The sequence below is a fragment of the Sarcophilus harrisii genome, chromosome 3, assembly GCF_902635505.1.
Source record: "Sarcophilus harrisii chromosome 3, mSarHar1.11, whole genome shotgun sequence".
NCBI classification, from domain to species: Eukaryota; Metazoa; Chordata; class Mammalia; order Dasyuromorphia; family Dasyuridae; genus Sarcophilus; species Sarcophilus harrisii.
Window position 1 is genome coordinate 609,773,765 of NC_045428.1, and position 22,998 is coordinate 609,796,762.

At 40.2% G+C, this 22,998-nt stretch overlaps 1 long non-coding RNA gene and 1 pseudogene across 1 annotated transcript; both read left to right on the top strand.

Annotated features, from left to right (window-relative positions):
• The first annotated feature begins 5,395 nt into the window (after positions 1 to 5,395).
• LOC116422957 lies at positions 5,396 to 10,234 on the top strand. Its single transcript, XR_004233440.1, has 3 exons — positions 5,396 to 6,573; positions 7,536 to 7,604; positions 10,118 to 10,234. It is a non-coding gene; the product is annotated as an uncharacterized LOC116422957 (long non-coding RNA).
• A 141-nt stretch (positions 10,235 to 10,375) lies between these two features.
• Positions 10,376 to 11,402, top strand: LOC116422745 (annotated as a pseudogene).
• Positions 11,403 to 22,998: the final 11,596 nt, after the last annotated feature.

Here is a 22,998-nt window from a genome sequence, read left to right on the forward strand (position 1 = left end):
ATCTCATGGCAATGGCTTCCTTGCTGTTCCAGGAAGATGATACCCTATCTCTTGCCTTCAAGAAATATCCCTGGCAATGCTCTGGCACTGTGCTCTCTCATTTGTGCCTGCCAGTTACCTTTATGTTCCTACTGAAAGCTTTCTTTCCATAGGAAACCTTTAACTGTGTGGGGCAGAAGACCACCGACTTCAATAAATCAGAGGCATCTTAAGGTAGAAAACAAAGGAGTTTTAATTTGACAGACCTTGAGAGATTTGACCCTGAGTGATCTGGCAGTGAAGAGAGGCAATGGACAGTAAACAGACAATAACTACATAAGGGGTCTGAGGTAACACTCCCTGTAGGTTGGACCTGTAGGTTGCCCTGATTGGTCAGGACAAATGACCTCACATTCCAAGTAGTAAATAAGGAAAAATTTCTAACCCCATTACATCTTTAGGATTATTAAATTACCTTATATGGGAGTTTTAATGCCAACATAGACCTAATTTTGTCCTACAAGAAAGAGTAATATGATCCCATTCTTTGTAAAACTGGTGATCTCTGGAGAAAGAAACTTGGGCATGGAGTGTAGCCAACCCTCATTCAATTTTTTAGAACACTGTCTGTATCTTGTAAGACAGCTTTCACAGTTCACTTCATCCATAAACACTCTTGCTTCCAGTGTTTCCCTCTTTTCAGTGATATCCTATTTATCTTGCCTGTAGCTTGTTTGCAAGTTATTTCTTTGCTTGTTGTTTCTCACATTATTTTGTGAGCTTGTTGTAGGTGGAGATTATTTACCTTTTTTGAAAACCCCTGTCATTCAGTGTCAGAGGTAGAGGTTTTATATAGAAATCCTAAGTAGGAATGGTGGGGAAAGTGAGTTACACTACAACCATACCCTGAGTTTGATTGGTTTCCCAGTGGAAGAGGATACACAGTTCTTGGATTGTTTCAAATCTTGTGGGTTGTGACCAGCTCTTTTCCAAAGCACAGAGTTCTGTGATAAGTTTTCTGTAGTTGTCCTTTCAATTCACTTATTGTATAGAAGCACAGTACAGCATAAAAATATACATTATCAGAATGTTTGATCATTTTACTTTGCATTGTGAGTCTTGCTTCTTTACCCAGAAAAGGCAGCTCTGAGAAATCTAAAATATTAGTATATTTATTAGGAATATAATATAAAATGTTCATTATGAATACAATATAAAATCGAATAATATGAAAATCATAATGGTTGCGCTGTGGGAAGGCTTCTAGAAAGAGTTTTCATTTTTCTGAATCTAAGAAGTTTCTGTTCATGATGATGTTTTATTCTAGAAGAGGACCACAGATAAAAGGGAGATGTCTTGATTTGTGTTTGAATGGGACATAAGGGAGGCAGTGCTCTGCCAAGTCCAGTGGCAAGATAAAAGTCCAGAATCCTTTCTCCAACAAAACATCAGGTGATGGAAGCATGGAGGAGGAGGAGCTCATGGGAGATAAGATGAGCAGCCTGGTGGGTAAATGGCCTAGTGAAATATGAGTCCTAGGGTGGAGTTTGGAAGCCTGGGAGGAGTCTAGGGCTGGAGAAGAGCCATTCCAATGGGCATTGGCCATGTGATAGTGGGCTGTTTTGTGGGAGGAGAGGGAGGCAGCATTCAGAGATCTTCACCCTGCATGATTTTGGGATGAGGTCCCACCCTCCAGGCTTCAGGGCCTAGGCTGGTTGGGGCTCTCAAGCCTCAAAGAACATTCCTGGAATAGATTAATGGGAAGCAGGAAGGCTTGGAACTGAGATCTCTGGGCATTCTCTTGGATCTGTCATTTTCTACTTAGTGCAACACATCTCTACTGGGGTAGGACCCAGGTAGGTGTGAGCGAGGGCTCTTCACAAGTCCTGGCTTCTGCTGGCTGTGGTTGCCTAAGGGTTCATACGTCTTATTTGCTCTGATGGCCAGTGTCCTCCCCTTCTGTCATTACAGCTTCCTTCCAGGTCTGGCTAGTTAAGGAATTCTTAGCCCCTACCTCTTTGTCAGGTTCCTAAACACTTCAGAAATATCTAGTGTTGCCTCTTCCTCAAGCTTACCATTAGGTCATATTTGCCCAAAGATCAGACTTTCCCTATAGTAACCCAGGCTCCCCTTCTGGACCGGTGTCCTACCTCTGCCTCCTGCTCCTGTTTACTTTATTGATTGTGAGGCTTTAGATATGATTTCTTATGAGGTTCCACAGGTTCTGCCTTTCTGCCCCCAGGAACCTTCCTTGATTGCAGGAACTAAAGCTGTTTCCTGGGCCAGCTTCTCTGGACCCAAACATCTTGGGCTTCTTCCCAGGCATGTGGCTCACTGTTTCCACATTCCCTTTCAGGATTCTAAGCCTAAAATCTACCCAAGAGTCTTAGGAATCTTCCCCCATATTCTACTATATTTCAGGACTCAGCCATCCTATTTTTTTCTGATTCAGCTACTTATCTAAATCACTTCTGGAAACTTAAATTTATTCTTTTTAACCCAGGCTTTCCAACTCCCTGTCCTCTCCCTCACCACAGGTCCTAGGAGCTGAATCCCAGACTAGATTGTCTCCCAGCCTTAGGAGGCATCCTCTTGTCTTTCCCTGCGGGCTCCATCTCAGAGGCCTTAGCTTTGTGCAGGATCCCTCACTCAGTTTATTGTCTAGATAATATGTCTGTTGGGCAGAAGGGATGCAGGGAGGATTAAGTATCACTGGCAGGGAGATTTCTGACCTGAGTCAAACATTGAGACATTAGGACATTGAGGTTCTACATACTCTCATCCCATCTGAGCTTTAAATCCCTCCTGCCTCTTGGTTCTTTAGGAGGGTGAGGGAGAGGAAAGTGTCAGAAGAGTAGGAGTAAAAAAGTTGAGCCCATTTTCAGTTTTATACCTTCCCATCAAAGTCATCTTATTCCTTGTCCCTTCTATCTGTATATACTCCTGACTGCCCCTATGGCCAGTAACCCTGGGGACTTTTCCCTCCCCAGTTTGTTGTTTTTGACAAGGTAAAAGAGGCCATTCTTGTCTTCATCCCTTTCTTAGCTTTAATTCCTCTGTGGGTCAAGGTCTGCACTGCTTCCAGGACCATCTCCAGTCATCCTGATTTATATCTGGCCATTGGAACCAGGTGGCTCTGGAGAAGGTGATGAGGCTGGAGACTTCACACCTCACCAACCTCTTCTCCCTTGTCCTAATTAAATTAATTAACCTCCCAATCTTGGCTTCCCCTTCCTAATATCTAGGTCCTCTTAGAGAACAAAGGCCAAAGAACAAGCCAGTAGAAATTCAGTTTTTAACTAGAGTTAAAAGTATTATCTCACATAGAGACATAAACAGTTTAGTCTTGTTAACTTAGCTATTTCATTTTCTTTACTCTTTATTTTTTTATGCTACTCTTGAGTCTTTTATTTGAAAATTGGAATTCTCTGTTCTGCTCTGGCCTTTTCATCAAGAATGTTTGAAAATTCCCTTTTTTTGTTGAGTGTTTCCCCACCCCCCCACCCCCCCGCAAAGATGATGTTTAGTTTTGTTAGGTAGTTATTTAGGCTGTAGTCCATGCTTCTTTGCCTTCTGGAATATCATATTGCAATCCTGACTGTGTCTGAACAATATATGAGTTGGTTCTGGCTGCTTCTAAATACTTTTCTTGACCAGGGAGTTCTGCAATTTGGCTATAATATTCCTTGGAGTTTTCACTTTGGGATCTCTTTCAATAAGTGGTCAGTTAATTTTTTCCATGTATATTTTCTCTATATTAGCTTCCAAATTTTTAGTGAATTATTTTCTTAACCGAATTTTCTTTTTTATTTGGCCAATTCTTTTAAAGGAGTTGCTTTCTTGAATGGATTTTTGTGCTTTCTTTCAACCAAACTAGTGACTATTTTTTTTCATGATTCTCTAGTTCCACTCTCATTTCTTTTCCTAATTTTTATTCTACTTCTCTTATTGGATTTTAAAAATCCTTTTTGCTGCTCCTCAGGAGGACTATTTGGACTTGTGACTAATTCATATTTCTCTTTGAAACTTTGCATTGGAGGCATCTTGATCTTGTCTTCTTCCCAGTTTGTCTTTTGACTTTCCTTCAACCATAATCATTTTCTAGTGTCAGAACTTTTTATTTTGTTGTGTTGTTTTTTTCCTCATTTCCCAGACTATACTGTGGCCTTTAAGGTTGAGCTCTTCTCCTGAGCTGATGATACTGTCCCAACTATTTTGCTCTGGAGCCAGAAGCTTGGTTACTGACTTCCTGCTTCAAAGACAGAGCCTTAGGGGCTGGCTCCTTGCCAATTGTGCCAAGGGCTCTGGAACTGATTATTCACATGCTGTGCCATTCACCATTGGGGGCTAGACCTGCGGTTGATCTGTGCTGGGGTTATGTTTACCTTTTATCCAAGTGAGACAGATCTTTCTTGCAGCCCTTCTAAATTATCCAAGGCTGAAAAATTGTTTCTCCACATTGTTTTTTAGGTTCTGTCACTCCACTATTAATTGAAAGTTATTTCATAGGAAACTGGAGAGAGTTCAGGCAATATCTTACCTTTTCTCTCCCATCTTGACTCCACCATTTTCATTTTCCAACCTGCCTCTCTTCAGCCTCCCTCACTCTATTGGTTGGGGTCTCTGCTCTAAGGTCAAGGCCAAGGGCTAGTAACTCCCTAGAACCTCACACTCTCTAAATTCCTCTAGGCTAGCCTCCTGTCTAGAAAAATAAGGGAAAGATATCTGTTCCACTATAATCATCCTGCCCCAACAGCCTGCAGAGGACCAAGGCCTGGCTCAAGCAGAGACCTGCAGCCAGAAAGGTCACACAGCTAGAAAGTATTAAATGTCTAAGTTCAGATTTGAATTCAGGTTCTTTTTTTTTTTCAGGGCCAGTGCTCCATCCACTACACCATCTAGCAATCCTATTATAATTTATTTTTATCTTAAATTCAAAATAAGAGAAGAAAAAAATTTCAGGTAACCAGCAGAACATAACAGCAGATTCCATATAAAACAAACCTACATAATAAATGCCACACATTGTTCAGGAACTGTCCAGTGTTTCTTGGCTTCCTGGTTTGTTTTCTTTTATTTCATTTAATTTTCTTTATCTCTTGAGATCCCTCCATGCCCCCAAAGCTGTAATTAGGTACTTCCAGAATAACTCCATCATACTCGGCTCATCCCAGGGTTTTCTATCCCTTCACGATTGCTTGGGTCAAAACAACAGGCATTTAGAAAGAAAAGAGGCTCTTTGGGAATATAGAGGAGATGCAAAGAAGGAAAAATCAGTCCCTACCCTCAAGAGCTTCCATTCTAACATGGAAGACAACATTTTACAGCTGCGTCCACACCAGCTCTGTACAGTGTAGGTGGGAGGCCTTTGCATGACTATGCTTCCAAGTGTTCTCATAGAATGTGACCTTTGAGTAAATCCCTTCTCTCTGCTTCAGTTTGGTTTTGTAAATGGATGATCATTGGGTCAGATCCATTAACAAGTGTGTGATTGAAAAATTTGGAATGCAAAATCTTACAAAAATGAATGTTGAAAACTATCTGTACTTGCATTTGGAAAAATAAAATACTCTTGGGGAAGAATAGTGTTGTCATTTGGATAAGATAATTTCTGGCTTTTGGAAAATTCACAAGATCTTTTTTCTCCTCAGTGATCATGGAAATGTTTTAGCTCTACAATACATAATATTTGCCAGCTTCACAAATACACTTCATGCCATTTTCTTAATATAGCACTGTCTGATTTCACCTTCAAAAATCCTCATCTCTCTCATAGAAACCTTAACTTTCCTGATTTCACAGAAACTACTGTGTGGAAAAGGTGAAGAACTTACAGATCAAGTACATATTGATCAGAGACTATTAGCTAAAGCCTTAAAGGCCTCAGTTGATGAAGCATGTGATTTTAGATAAGGCCTGGACTATATTCCCTTGTTCAAAGCAGGATGTGTGGTGAGAAAGCTATACATCACCTTATCTACTACATTCCACTGACCAAATAGGGGAATAGAGACTTATGTGACCCACACCATATAGAGGGTGGGATTTGGGGGGTTCTTTGTCTGAAACGTATAAAAACTGTGAGGATTTTCAAGGGACTGGCTCTTTCCTACTGTGAAATTCGGCTCACAAACCAGGATGGGGGTCCATTTCTCGAGATTCTAATCTGCTTTTTATGAGTGATCTCTGAGTAGTCAATTTGGGTAGGTCTCTTTGTCCCAAACACTACCATTTCCTGGTAAGACATTTCTCAATTTTATTCCAACTGAAAATATAAAATGTGTTTCTCTATATTCCACTGGTCTTTCACTTGGTTTCAATGCTGGCTCTAAATCCTGTAAGGGCTGTCACCTTTGGGCAGATCCCTCTCCATGCTTCAGTTCCCTTCTGTAACTTGAGGAGCATTGGATTAGGTCAGTTATGAAGCATGCTTCAACTCTTAAGTCCTCTGGGTGTTGGTGTTGTAGGAGCTGGTGACCTTCAAGGATGTGGCTGTCGACTTCAGCCCAGAGGAGTGGGGACTGTTGAACCCGGATCAGAAAGAGCTGCACAAGGAGGTCATGCTGGAGAATGCCGAGAACTTGCTCTCCCTGGGTAAGGAGTGCTTCCCTTGGAACTCTTGAACTGCCATCAAAAGGATGTCATCCTCCCCTCCCTAGGGTGCAGAATTTCAGGTTTTTACCAGTTCTTAGAAAGGCCCAAGGGCTGCCTCTTGTCCCCAAGAGACAGGGTCCTCCTCCTGCCTGGTTCTTCTATGAGTGGTCTTTGCATTGTAGGATGGGAACCTGGCAGTTTTGTCTGCAAACCTTATAAAAACTAATCCTGCCCCTTTTCCCTGAGCATGGGATAGGAGAATGAACCCCCTTCTTCTTTGGGGAAAGCTTTGTCTTTGCAATGTTCTTTTTGGTTTAAAAAAATAGATTTTTATCTCACTGCCCCTGGTGTAACTCATAAATCCCCAGCACAGCAAGTAGGTCCTTGTTCTTCCTTCCTACATGCCCCAAAGGCCTGTACAGATACAGGGAGAAAAAGAGAAGGAAGGAGGTCTTTCCATACATTTGCTGGGATCCAAGCCATGTGCTCAGAGCTTCCTTCATGTACATTATCACACTTGATCCCTACCAAAACCCTTTGTGTTGGGTGCCATCTTATCCCTATTTTACAGATCTGGAAACTGAAGCAAAAAGATGAAATTACTTGCCCAGAGTCACACAGCCAGGACGTATCTAAATCCAAATTTGAACTCGGGGCTTCCTGATTTCAGGCCTGGTGCTCCCTTCTCTGTGCTACCAGTTGCTTTTAATGTCCAGAAAATGGAAGCTGTGGGATGGGGCCATCCTGCTATGAAGGAGGCAGCAAAATCAAGATCTTCTGATTCCAGATTTCCTGCATGGCCTCCTTTCCCCTCTGTCCTCTTCCCCTGGCAGTAAACACCCTGAAAAACATCTTTGAGTTGCATTTGGAACTACCAAGTTGGCCTTGCTCCCCGGCCCTGTTCCAATGAAGAATAAATGACAAGTTTCAAGACTCACACCCACTATCTTCTCCCTGCCCAGGACTTCCAGTTCCCAGAGAAGATTTCATCTCCCATGTGGAGAGAGGTGGCCTGAGGAACTCCTGTCCTGGTGAGTGAGTTGGAAGCTGGGGTGCAGGCTGCTATCCCAAGAGGCTTCTTCATGTGATGGGCATGGGGGTGGAAAACTGGCTTGGAATTCCTTTTCAGATTCTTGTGGGAGTGAGATCCTGAGCACCTCACTAAATCTCTGATCCCCAGTCTCTTCATCTATAACATGAGGGGATTGGATTCTCTGGCCTTTCAGTTCCCTTTTAATGACGAATCAATGATCTTATTGGAAGTATTTGTTGGAAATTTTAGGATGTCCAATTATCTACAAAGAAAGAAAGAGGTCTCAGGCTGTCTAATATGACTATTATTAGACCTTCCTTAAGCCTAAAAGCATTTTTACTTTTTTAATATTTATTTAAAAATAAAAACAAAATAGAAAAAGACAGAAAAGAACAATTTAAAAAATGTTTTATGTTCAGCAGAATATAAGAGAGCATTCAATATATGTAATAATAAATTTTCATAAACCATAAATGAAAGATATTGTATTCAGAGCCTTCCATTAGTTTTTGCTTCCTTATAGGTTTTCTTTTGTTCTCTGCTGTGCCCTTTTTACTTTATTTCTTTTTCCCCTTTCATCCTCTGCCCACTCTCCACACTCAGGCTACAGTTAAGCACAGATCTATATAGGAAAAGCAACAACCTTTGAGAAAACCGGTCACAGGCTGGAATCAATCAATTGGAAGACTCTCTTCCTGCCTCTCTCCTCCCTTCCTCCCTTTGTTCTCTCTCCCTCCCCTCTCTTCTTCCTTCCTTGCCTGTTTCCTTCTTTTTCTTCTTCTTTCTATCCCTCTGTCCACCTAGGATATCATATACCCTTACCTACAGATGCTCTTTCTTATCTTTCTTTTTTCTTCTTTTTGCTGAGGCAATTGGGTTAAGTGACTTGTCCAAGGACACACAGCTAAAAGTATTAAGTGTCTGAGGCTAGATGTGACCCCTGGTCCTTTTGACTTCAGGGCTTGTACTCTATCCAATGTGCCCTAATTCCTTTCTTAAGGAACAAACCTTAAATCAAAATCAGTCTAATTCTCATTGACCATCCATAGGTCCTTTGCTAAACTCCACTTGGTCTTTGTTTGGGTCCTGATACACTCAGATTGAGTATAAATTGCAATCATTTCTCCTTTGGCCAGACACCCTGAGGTTCTTCCCAGAGTCGCTCATTCATTCATTTTTATTTATTGAGATTTTTGGTCCAGAAGAGAGGAGAATCTTTACCTCCATTGATCCCTAATGTTAATCAATGGATCGTGCAGCCTCAGTCACAGGAGACCTGTTGGGACACCTTACCTTAAGAAGGGCCAGGTCTTCCTCTGCATCCAGAGCCATCTGCAGTAATCCTGATCTGTACCTGGCCATGGGGATGTAGATGGCTGTGGGGGTAAAGTGAGGCCAGTGATCTTGGACACCTCCCTTACTTAAATCCGAGTCACTCACTACATAACTGACAGCTTCCCTTAGGTTAGGGATATGGGAGGGAAGACTCTAGTTATTCCATAACAGGATTAGAAGCCCTAGGCCCTTGTTATTTTCACTATGGGATTTGTTCATAGGTGAGAGGGAGTAGGAAAGAGACAGAAATAGAAACATCGATTTGGCACCTCAGAGGGACCAACATGCAAGCATTGAGTGGGGTTAGCCATATGATCAGCCCTGAGTAATATCAACCAATCAATAAACATTGATTAAGCACCTGTTCTGTTGTGTGCATTGCATTAAGCCCTGGGTATATAAAGAGAAGCTGTCAACAAGTTTTAAATCCAGCATAAAAACTTGGGGATGGTTTGAGAAGAAACAGCAGATTATGAAACATATTCTTAGCAAATTCAGGCAAAGGAAAGAGTTTTATATGGAAATGCACCATGTTCAACAGACATATGTATATAAAGAGAGAGGGGAAGGCAAGTTTAGGAAGGAAGGAAGGAATAGTTGAGATGGAGAGAATCAAAATAGGTGACAATGATAGCAGTTAACAAGCATATGATGCCTATTGTGTGCCAAGAGCATTTCATGCTCACAACAACCTGGGAAATGGGTACAATTATTACCTTCACTATGCAGGAAAACTGAGATAAAGAAGCACATTCCAGGGGTGCAGAGCTAGACTGTGCCTGAGTTTGAATTTGAAAGAAAGGATGGAAAGTAAAATGGAGAACATCTGTCTAGTACAATAGATTGAGATGTCTCAGTTTCCAGGTTCAAGTTGTAATCTCTGCTGTAGGGAATTGGATCAGGTTACTCGGCCATTCAGAGTTCATAGCCTGGTTTCTACATCATGGGAACCTTCACCTTACCTTTGTCTCAGCTTTATTGTGGGGTCAAATGTCATTGTATTGTGGGTGGAATTCTGTGTTAATTGAATCATTGGTATGAGCTAATAGCATTTAGAAATGATTTTTTCTGTCCATTTCAGTTCGAAATCTTTTGCCTGAAGAAATTAAATGTCCATTTTTTTTTCAGCCAGCATTAGAGGATATATTTATACATGTGTATTTTTGTTTGTTTCAGATGCAGAGACACAATTTGACATGAAGGAGATGAGTAGAAATCTGAAAATGATCTCATGGAAAGAGCTTTTTCAATATCATGAATACAGGGCTGTTCTTGGTGAGCACAAAAGAAACCACACTGAGAGGAACATGTGAATGGAATAGACACCAAAAGCTTTAAAAAGAGTTCCAGTATTCCTAAAGATAAACATATACACATTGAAGAGAAAACACCTCAGTGTTATGAATGTAATAAAGCTTTTCTTGTACTCTCTTCCTTGCCAAGCACCAGAGAATCCCTGCTGGAGAGAAACCTTATGAATGTAAGAAACATGGAAAGACTTTGAGAGAGCAATCTCCTCCTGCTAAACATGAGAGAATTCACACAGAAAAACAATCTTATATATGTAATCAATGTGGAAAGGATTTCCAGTATTATTCCAAATTGGCTCAACATCAGAGAATCCACACTGGAGACAAGCCTTATGAATGTAAGCAATGTGGAAAGGCTTTTACAAAGCGCTACTACCTTGATGCACACCAGAGAATCCACACTGAGAGAAGCCTTATGAATGTAATGAATGTGGAAAAGCTTTCATTCAGAGCTCCAGTCTTCTTGAACATCAGAGAATCCACACTGGCGAGAAGCCTTATGAATGTAATCAGTGTGGAAAGACTTTTATACGGAGTTACAGTCTTCTTGAACATCAGAGAATCCACACTGGAGAGAAGCCTTATGAATGTAATCAATGTGGAAAGACTTTCATACGGAGTTACAGTCTTCTTGAACATCAGAGAATTCACACTGGAGAGAAGCCTTATGAATGTAATCAGTGTGGAAAGACTTTCAAATGTCACTCCAATCTTGCTAGCCATCAGAGAATGCACTCTGGACAGAAGCCTTATGAATGTAATGAATGTGGAAAGACTTTCACACATTGCTCCAGTCTTGCTAAACATCAGCGAATCCACACTGGAGAGAAGCCTTATAAATGTAATGAATGTGGAAAGGCTTTCACACATTGTTCCAGTCTTGCTAAACATCAGAGAATCCACACTGGAGAGAAGCCTTATAAATGTAATGAATGTGGAAAGGCTTTCACATATCGCTCCTACCTTGATGCACATCAGAGAATCCACACTGAGAGAAGCCATATGAATGTAATGAATGTAGAAAGACTTTCATATATCGCTCCCATCTTGCTGTCCATCAGAGAATCCACACTGGAGAGAAGCCTTATGAATTAATGAATGTGGAAAGACTTTCACATATCGTTCCAGTCTTGCTATTCATCAGAGAATGCACACTGAGAAGAAGCCTTATGAATGTAATGACTGTGGAAAGAGCTTTTACACGCAACAGTCTTAGTAAACATGAGAAAATCCACATTGTACAGAAATCTCATGTGGAAACCTTCAGACAAAGCTCAAATGTTGCTTAACAACAGAGAGTGAACATTAGAAAAAACTTTTGAGTGTCTGGATCATGGTAAAGTTTTTGATATATATTAGTCCCTGACTAGACTTGGGAGATGCCATGCTAGATGTAAAACCTCATTCATATAATCCACATGAATTGCCTCCCGAAAATTCCTAGATGATTGAAATCATGGATAAAGGCATAAAGATATAGAACAGAGCTTGTCAGTTAGCAGGGATTTTCTGCTTGGGAACAAATCTATGGACTTGGCATGGGAAAGTCTTTAGCCCAGGTTCATCTCTGAGTTTTCATCTGAGGATACCGAATGGAGAAAATTATAAATGTGCTGAATGAAGACTTGCCCTTATCTGGAAGATAAGGATCACTATAAATCACAAGTTTGCACTGGAAAGAAACATTATTAAAAATGTATTTATAGAAAAGCTTTCATCTGGATCTCATCCTTTGTGTAGAAATCTTGCTGCAGATGAAATATGTGAATATAATGAATGAGGGAAGGCCTCTTCCTACAGCACAGATCTCATTAGACATTAAAATTTTATACTGTGTATAAAGTCTGAAAATAGATTGAGTTTTTCTCTGAAATCCATGATTGGTGTCCAAAGAAGGGTTTTTATAATGGGGAAACTAATTGTTTTACTTTCTTTTCTCAATCAACAATGAGTAAGAGATTTTTAAATCTGATTTTAAATTGTTTTTATTAATTTTCCTGTTCATTCTCTTGTTTATTCCTAAATTATTTGGCTTCCATCTGTTTGATAAGTAATATGTTCCAAGTTCTAATTTTCCTTTTAAAATATCTGTAAATATGGCTTAGGTCTCCATTTTGACCTTGTTAAATTGTATCGAGTGGGTTTGAGAACAAGTGAGACCTTTTTCAGAACACTTACCCCAGAAGAGTGCAGTAGTTAAGGCTACACTTTCAGAAACTCTCCTCCTTGTACCCTTGCTTAGTCTTGCATGAACCACTTTGCCACATCAGCAAGCTTTGTAATATATAGTTACTGTTCTTAAGTGGAGTGGGTTCCTATGACACATTGTGAGCCCTGATACAAAGTCAGGAGAGCTGGAGTCCACTATGTGGTAAAGTTGCTCAGTTCAGAGTATTAAAATTCCTGCTCTGATACTTGCACTTTGCCTCCCTTTGCTAGACTGCACCATTTGAAGTGATGCCCTATTCCTGCAGAAATGAAATCAACTGCTTTCTGCTCTGACTCTGAGAAATATCTGTTTGAATTATTTGGGGTTGGTGATCATTGTCCCACATGATGTGAGATATCATATAAATTATTATCTTGAATTTGACAAATTTAAAAAGTAAAGATGTGGGAGAAGAATTTATTATTTGGTTTAAAAATTTTAATATTCATTGTAAAGAAAAATATACCAGTAAAACAGGTAAGTTTTCAAACATTCTAACTTCAATTTTTAATTTTGCAGAATCCAGATCAAAAGAAGAGTTCATTTTCTAAGGGCACATTTACATAATCCTCCAGAAATTATTTTAAAAATAACAGTGTTTCTAAGAAAATATTTTCCCCTAAATTCCAAAATGAGAAAAATCATAATAAAAACAATTTCATGAATAATGTTAGTGTTTTTAAAACATGAGAGGAAATTGGCAAATAACATAAATTCACTTGATTATCTTAGAATTAACTTAAGTTGCTGCCGTCCAGCCCTAGCAGCCAGGCAGCTTGTGAGCTTCTAGACCTTGGTGGGAGAAGGGCTGGAGGGCAAATTGACATGAAACACAAGGCAGGTGGCAGAAAAGAGCAAATTCCATTTATTCATCTGACAATAAACATTTATATATCTTTTACCAAGACAATAGTGTGCTCTCCTGGGAACATTAGTCTTTTCTCGGGGGACTATTAGCTATGAAAGTACCCAGATGGTTTCCTCCCTTCCTTGAAATCTCCAACGACATCCTTTTCCCTAGAGACAGAACAGAGGGGTGGTGAGCCAACAGCCTGAGTTCTCACAGCATCGAACAGAGGACAAGCTACAGGGAAAACCTGAGCTGGTCTGAATCCTTTGCCTCTTCAGAGGTGGCCCTTCAACCTCTCCCTGTTCTGTGTACCTTGAGATATAGAAGGGATGCTTGTAGTTCATCTAAGGAGTGGTGAGCCTGTATTAGAGAACAGTGCAGGAGGAAACATGCCAGGGTAACAAAACATATCCAAGGCAGAAAATACAACAAGCAGCTTGATAGATTATTAAGAGGATTGGGTTGATTGATCCAGTTCCACAACCTGTTTGCAATATCCTGAGGATCAATACCGTTAATCTGAGAATCAGCTATTTTATATTTATCTTAGATGATTGACTAATTTCCCATGTAATATTTTCAGAATGCAGCACCCTGTAGCTTGTTCAATATTTGCTCAGTAGTTCAATTGGTAGAGCTGGAATATTCATAAGGACTTACACAGAAAAGAGAATAATGATAATCACTTTCCCAATTGGGTGAGTTTCTAATTGTACATCCTTACCTATTGCTATTATTGAGTGTTCTAAAACATCCAATTCTTGTTGCATTATATCTTCTATATCTGTTTGATGTTTTAAAGCTGCAGACATGTTCTAAACTAAATCATTAGGAAATGAGTTTGCAAAACTGCAGACATAAGAAGTGAGCCAATAATAGAAAATGCAGTTAAACTTCCTACAACTTGAGGCAATAAATCTTTGCTTCTAGCTTTTACCAGAATTTTCCGAGCTATTATGTCAAAAGTTTCTTCTCCAGAAGACTGATCCCACATTTTCATTGGAAACAAGGCATAATATGGTTGTTCTACAATTCAAAGTTTGGGTCTTGAAGTGGTGTCTGTGTATCTAGATAGAGTACAATACAAGATATAGTAAAACTTCTTTTATGAAATTTTGGATGGATAAATTTCCAGGAAGAAACATTTCAGAATACTTAATGTATGTTTTACAGAATGAATTTTAGAACTAATTAATTGCTCCACACTAGTTTTTGTGTTCTGGGACCTCGCTCTGCCATGGTTCTCCAGAGATCTTCAGAGACCTTTTCAGATTCCACTATAATTGTGTCCTCTATAAGGGATCTTATGGGTATTTGACTTTGAGTGTCAGACCACAGGAACAAATTGGGCCCCCCATCCCATACAGTGTGATGAGTGATGCATTTCCACATTACTAAAAGGGACAAAATCAGATAATACTGATCTAAGTATTGGTGATGTGGACATATTATTCCCTAGTTTGAGAAAATAAAATAATTTCCTCACTGATCATCATTGCTTATGTTCAAAAATTGGAATTTCTTGTAATTCCACAAAAGGCTATGCACATGTTTTGTTTCCCTCACAACTCAAATTGACATTAGAAAAACTTGTAGGAGCTCTAGTAGCTAAAAGCTGCAAAAATACAATCATATATATTTGCAATATGTGGGTTATAGCATTTTCCTCCCAAAATATCAGTATTATTTACAGCTATCAAGGTCAAGTTATCATACCAAGTGACAGTTTTACAATAGTAGAGGTAAGGCACATAAATCCAATTCAATCTTTTTTCCATCCTGTAGGTAACCATGATAGACATCATTGCCAGGAGACAAATCAATGTCCTATCCTCCTTCTTCTCCATTGGGGGCTTGCTTTCTTCTTTCTATTGGTCCTTTTTTTTTTTGGAGAGTTTCCCTAGATCCTCAGGTGTAAAGACAGCATTAGCACCCTGGATACTTTAGAATCAGCCAGAGTCAGGATAAGCAAAAGTCCTTAATTGTGATGTTCTCTTCTTTTATATAATATGATCGTTCTCTCTGGGAGCAGGTTTCTTGGGGAGGTTTTCTGGAGGCAGCCTTAGTTTTGGTTCAGAGTAATAATCACTCCAAATGCAGCTAGGTGTTAAAGTAGTTCTTTATTGTTTCTTCCAAAATAGACAATTCCAAAATAGTCACTTCCATTGAATTAACACTAGGATTCTAACACTTAATCTTTATTCTTTGTCGAAGCAAGAGGAGAGAGAGTGGACACAGGAGTCTCTTCTTTCTCATATAGCCTGGAATCACACTTGCTTGTCCTACTCCACCCCTTTTATCCCTCCTCCCAATCTACCTATATATCAACAGATGGAGCCAGCATAGAATGGTGGGGCAGGCCATTTTCCAAGCAAATGCTAATAGAGTATTGTCCAATTGGTAATTACTGATTGCTTGTGTGAACCTCAGTGCATGAACTCAAGAGTTTCAGATCTTTACATCTCCCACTTCCTTTTGTTTTAGAACACAGGTAGTCACGCTATCCCTGACTGTTCAGGGAGGTGAGAGCCCCCAAAGGGAGATGATCACTCCCTCCCTGACTTCTCAGGAAGGGAGATGAAAAGCACCCAAGGGAAGTGGGGATTGCTAGTGGGTTTCTGGGCTGAAGGATCTTATTAGAAACAGGTATGCACAAACCCATCAGCATGGGAGGTATTACACAAGCACATAGCAATAATGCATAGGCTGTTAGTGATGACTCTCCCACAGTCAGTGCAGGCTCAATGTGGTGTAACAAACATGAATTGTACATGCAAGTAGTGGCATAACAATATGAATCAACATGGTATTGTAAAAGATTTCTAGAAGTCCTAGAAGGAGGGTATGTAAACAACAGTCACACATATGCCTTCTTTAGCAGCCAAGAAAGAGTCCAAAACCAATTTATTGTTCATTGCTTCATGTGTCGGAGAATCCATTGATTCCCCACAAGTTTTTGAAGTCCTGCAACAGTCTTATCATTTCTCAGAAAATCCAATGATTCCTGAGAGTTTTCAAGTCCCACAAAAGTCTTATTATGTCCCAAGAGGATGCAACAATTTTGATGTCCATGATTCAAACTCCATAACTGCCATGCTGTTTCAGTGGTGGCTCAGTCAGCAGTGGAACCAATTGATGTTTCTTAGGTCTTCTCTTTCATTTCAAGGGTCTGCTCCATCTCTCTCCGATGGACAAGGCAAATAACGCTTGTTGGCACCATCTGATTCCTTCTCCACCTGTGGAAATACAAACAAATTCTCTCTCCCAAGCAGTTAGCCTATCTGGTCCCTTCTATTCACCACTTTCTGGGTCTCTCCACATCACCTGGTGATTATCTAAAGATAGTGGAGCTGCTTGCACTGGACACTGCCCTTCCGGTGGATTATAAAACCTGTCTGCCAGAGCCAGCACATCTTTGTCAAAAATCAAGAATTTAATAGTATAAACGGCTAGATTTAGAAGTTCTCTAGGGTTGCCTGTGGCTCCCTTTTCTTTTGTTTTGGAGGAGAGTCTTAATGTCTCTATTTCTGATGGAAACTGGGGAATATGCAGATAATATCCCAGTCACTAATACAGGTAGACAATGTATGACTTATCACCCAGGAGAAGTAGTAGCATCAGGTTTACTGATACAGACTCCTAATAAGGAATCTGGTGATAGTCGCCCAGATTCTGACTCCAACCAACAAAATCCAGGAATATACTAGACAGCGGCTGTGACAGCTGACCGCTCTATGCTCACTATCTATATAAATGATATACCATTAGAAGAATTGGTAGACACTGGTGCAGATGGTACAGTCATTAGAGGTGCCAACTGGCCCAGTCACTGCAAAGATTAAGGTAGACACCTACATGTCTGGTGTAGAGGGATCAATAGTAGCTGAAGTTAGTCTACCCCTTTGAGATGGATAATTGAAGGTGAATCAGGAGTTTCTACTCCTTTTATAGTTGAAAAAATCCCCATCAATCTGTGGGAAGAAATATTTACAACAATTAGTATTAAAATGAGTATTTTGGTTTTTAGGCAGGGCTGCTATTGAAGATCTGCATATACTTCTAAACATTTTGACTTTTGTGCACAGTATAAGATTTTACATACCACTGGCATACCTTTAATCCTCAAAGACAGGCAATAGTAGAGAGGAGAAACAGAGACATTAAGACACTCCTACAAAAACAAAAGAAAGGGAGAGCCACAGGCAACCCTAGAGAACTTCTAAATCTAGCTCTTTATATTATTAATTTCTTGATTTCTGACAAAGATGCACTGGCTCCGGCAGACAGGTTTTATAACCCACCCAGAAGGACAGTGTCCAATGCAAGCAGCTCCACTATCTTTAGATAATCACCAAGTGATATGGAGAGACCCAGAAAGTGGTTAATGGAAGGGACCAGATAGGTGAACTGCTTGGGAGAGAGGGTTTGCTTGTATCTCCACAGGTGGAAAAGGAATCAGATGGATGCCATCGAGTCATATTCGCCTTGTCCATCGCAGACAGACAGAGTGGACTCCTGAAATGAAGGAGAAGACCCAAGAAACATTGGGTGGTTCCATTGCTGACTGTGCCTGCCACTGAATGAACATGGCAGTTATGGTGTCTGACTCATGGACATCAAAAATTGTTGGACTTCAAAACCCTCAGGAATCATTGGATTCTCTGAAACATGATAAGATTTGCTAACACATGAAAAGATTGTTGAGGGCTTCAAAAGCTTCTGGGGATCATTGGATTCCCTGACACGTGAAGCAATGGAAAATAGATTGGTTTTGGACTATCTCTTGGCTGCTGAAGAAGGCGTATGTGTGACTGTTGTTTATATACCCTCCTTCTAGGACTTCTGGAAATCTCTTATACATATTGATTTATATTGTTTGTTATATCACTACTTGCATGTACAATTCATGTCTGCTGTACCACATTGAGCCTGTGCTGACTGTGGTGAGAGTCATCACTAATAGCCTGTGTGTTATTGCTATGTGCTCGTGTAATACCTCCCATGCTGATGGGTGTTGGAATCTTTACAAATTGTTAAGTCATTAGAGTTGATAGAGACAATAATTATCTAATTTAGCATGGTTCAGTATGATTGATTTCATCCTACAAGGAGATGTTATGGGCCAGAAGAAACAAGGTACTAAGTGGAACTGAGAAACAATGCTTGTGTTCACATCTTTACTCATTGGAGTTCACAAGTATGGGGGATTCACAAAGTTAACTTTGTGAATTCACACTTCCCTTAATCCCTTCCTCCATAAGGGGGAGTCAACTTTTGGGAGATCATATATATAGAAGCTCTTAGAGCTTCAGGTTAGTTACTTTGGAATATTGCCAGGGGTCAGAGAGGAGCACTCTGGGAGGAAGCCCACAAGCCCACTCTTGGAGGTGGAGAGAGATTCATTCCATCTTCCACTTCTGTGCTTCTCACATTTGAGAGCCCAATGTAGATATAGAGATAGAGTGAGAGAACAGGGTGAGAGAATAAAACCTAAAACCCCATGTCCAAAATGCAACTGAGGCTTTCACTGGGTCTCTGAATGTAGATTGACCCAGAGAAATGAGAGGCAGGGCCCCGTTCCAAGGTATCAATCAAAAGACAGATGAGGCAAGATAGCAGTTAAGGTTACACCCAGAAGAGTCTTTAGAAATTCAGGACTCTGATGTTATCAACCAACAGAAAAGCAATCGGGATTACAGTTGGAGAGAATACAGGTCTTTTAACCCAACAGGGCAGTGTCCAGTGCAAACAGCTCAAATGTAATTACCAGATGATGAGGAGAAATCCCAAAAGTGGTAAATAGAAGGGAATTAGATAGGTTAACTGCTTGGGGAAGAGGGTTTGCTTGTATCTCTACAGGAGGAGAAGAAATCAGATGGGTGCCAATGAGCTGTATTGGCCTTGTCCATCAGAGAGAAACAGAAAAAGAGAAAAACCTCAAAACAAAGGAGAAGATTTAAGAAATATGTGACACTGAAAGAGCATGGCTGACATTGAGACTGTTAAAAGAACTTTAAAATCTTCAGGAATCACTGGATTCCTTGAGATAAAAAAATCATTGATGAGACTATCGCAATACTTCAGAGCTTGCAGGGATTATTGGATTCCTGGCACATGAACTAATGGACGATGGATTCCTTTGGGACTATTACTAGGACTTATGGGCATGTATAAATTCTCATGTTGATTCATGTTATTTGTTACATTATTACTAGCCTGTGTTATATTGCTTTGTGCTTATGTATTTCATGCAATTATATGTAATGCCTCCCATACTGATGGGTTTATGTACACCTTGTTTCATACCTGTTTCAAGTGAGCCCCTTTAGGAACCCACTAATCTGATTTGATTTTCTATTTTCTTTGGTATTTTCATCTCCTTTCCTGAGATATCAGGGAGGGCATGACCCCCTTCTTTTTATGGTGTTTTCACTTCTTTTTTGAGCAGTCAGGGAAAGTGTGATCACCTTCTTTTGGGGGTTCTCACATCCTTGAGAAGTCAGGGAGGTTATGACCACCTATGTTCTAAATCGAAAGAAAAGGGGAGATATTGGAATCCTTATTTTTTTTTTTTTTTTTTTTTTTTTTATTTTTTTTTATTTTTTATTTAATAGCCTTTAATTTACAGGATATATATACATGGGTAACTTTACAGCATCAACAACTGCCAAACCTCTTGTTCCAACCCTTCACCTCCTACCCCACCCCCCCCACCCCCTCCCCCAAATGGCAGGATGACCAGTAGATGTTAAATATATTAAAATATAACTTAGATACACAACAAGTATACATGACCACAACACCACTTTGCTGTACAAAAAGAATCAGACTCCGAATCACTGTACAATTAGCTTGTGAAGGAAATCAAAGATGCAGGTGCGCACAAACACAGGGACTGGGAATTCAATGCAGTGGCCTCTAGTCATCTCCCAGAGTTCCCTTTCTGGGTATAGCTAGTTCAGTTCATCACTGCTCCATTAGAAATGATCTGGTTGATCTCGTTGCTGAGGATGGCCTGATCCATCAGGACTGGTCATCATCCAGCATTGTTGTTGAAGTATACAATGATCTCCTGGTCCTGCTCACCTCACCCAGCATCAGTTCGTGTAAGTCTCTCCAGGCCTTTCTGAAATCATCCCGTTGGTCACTTCCTACAGAACAGTAATACTCCATAATTTCCATATACCACAATTCATTCAGCCATTCTCCAACCGATGGACATCCACTCAGTCCCCAGCTTCCAGCCACCACAAAAAGGGCTGCCACAAACATTCGTGCACATACAGGTCCCCTTCCCTTCTTTATAATCTCTTTGGGATATAATCCCAGTAGTAACACTGCTGGATCAAAGGGTATGCACAGTTTGATAACTTTTTGAGCATAGTTCCAAACTACTCTCCAAAATGGTTGGATTCGTTCACAACTCCACCAACAATGAATCAATGTCCCAGTTTTCCCACATCCCCTCCAACAATCATCATTATTTTTTCCTGTCATCTTAGCCAATCTGACAGGTGTGTAGTGGTATCTTAGAGTTGTCTTAATTTGCATTTCTCTGATTAATAATGACTTGGAGCATCTTTTCATATGACTAGAAATATTTTCAATTTCTTCATCTGAGAATTGTCTGTTCATATCCTTTGACCATTTTTACCTCTCAGACCTGTGGAAGGGGAAGGTTTTTATGACCAAAGCAGAACTAGAGATCATTACTGATCACAAAATAGAAAATTTCGATTATACCAAACTGAAAAGTTTTTGTACAAACAAAACTAATGCAGACAAGATTAGAAGGGAAGCAATAAACTGGGAAAATATTTTTACAGTCAAAGGTTCTGATAAAGGCCTCATTTCCAAAATATATAGAGAATTAACTCTAATTTATTGGAATCCTTATAAAGTGTTAAATCATTAGAATTCATAGAGACAATAATTATCTAATTTAGCATGGTTCAGTATGATTGATCTGATCTTACATGGAGATGTTATGGGCCAGAAGAAACAAGGTACTAAATAGAACTGATAGACAATAATGTTTGTATTCACACCTTTAGAGAGCTCATATAAGCAAGAAGTATTTAAGTACTCATTGGAGTTCACAAGTATGGGAGATTCACAAAGGTAACTTTGTGAATTCATACCTCCCTTGAAGCTCTTAGGGCCAGAGAGCACTCTGGGAGGATAATCCCACTCTCATATCCCACAATCCCACTCTTGGAGAAGGAGCACAAATAGAGCTTCAGGGAGCCAGTCAACTTAGTTTACTTTGGAACATTGCCAAGAGTCGGAGAGGAGCATTCTGGGAGATTGAGAGCCAGAAGTCCTCTCTCGGATGCAAGAAAGATTCATTCCAACTTTCACCTTGGTGCTGGCTGGAAGCTGAAGAAAGCAGAGGCAAAGGACAATTGCAAGAGCTCTTGGAACCAAGTAGAAAGATAGGCCTCTAAGAAAACTAACCGGGCTATTTTGGAAGGAGAAATAAATGTTTGAACTTTTATCACCTGGCTGCGTTTGGGTGATTATTACTTTTAACTGAAACTAAGGCTGTCTCCAGAAAACCTCCCCAAGAAACCTGCTCCTAAAGAGAACCATTATATTTTAAAGAAGAAAAACACCACAGATGGGTTTGTGCATACCTGTTTCTAAGATATGCCCAGAAACCCGCTAACAATCCCCACTTCCCTTTGGTGGTTTTCATCTCCCTTCCTGAGATGTTGGGGAAGGCGTAATCATCTTTTTAGTGCTTCCACTTCCCTTCCTGAGAAGAAGGGGGGGGGGGCGATTATCACCTGCTTTTCGGTGTTTTCACATCCTTTCCTGAGAAATCAAGGAGGGTGTGATCACCATCTTTTGGGGGCTCTTACCATCCTGAGAAGTCAGGGATGGCATGTCCACCTGTGTCCTAAAACAAAAGAAAGTTGGAGATGTAGAGGGCTGAAACTATTGGGTTAATGCACCGAGGTCAGGACTGCTGAGGGCTTGAGGCTAACTTCTGATTGGACAATACTCTATGGGTATATGCTTGGAAAATGATCCTTTCCACTATTAGTGGATTGGTGTATAGAGGATTTTAGGAGGGGCTAGGGGGTAGAATAAAGCTAGCCAGAGACATACTGTCGGTGGTAGACGTAGAGAGAAGGCAGCCACAGAGATTCTGCTTCCATCCTGTTAAATCCTCCATCTGGGGACCAAGAATAAAGATTGAGGACTTTTGCTTATCCTGACTCTGGCTGATTCTGGGGTGTCCTGGATGCTAGCGCAGTCATTACACTGGATGAAAAGGTCCAAGCAGAACATTTTTTTCCAAAATTTCAAATAAAAGACTCAAGAGAGGCATGAAAAAGTAAAGAGGAAAGAAAAAGAAATAGGAAGTTTGTAAAACCTCCGCTGCCCTAAAAGTAGACCTTAACATTTAAAAAAAAATGAGTAAAAAAACAAAGAGGACTCTGAACATAGTTATTATGGACAAAAAGAACACATTTCAAACTCTGAGGAGACAAAAAGCAGATAACCTTCAGATGAAGCCCCAAAGGCTGACGTTACCTGGTCCCCATCAAACAAGGCTCTCCTAGAAGAAATGTAAAAGCATCTTAAAAGAGAGCTAGAAGAAAAATGGGGAAAGGAAATGAAAATGTTGCAAGATGGTTTGGAAAAGGCATATAACTCACTAAAAGATAGATTTGAGAAA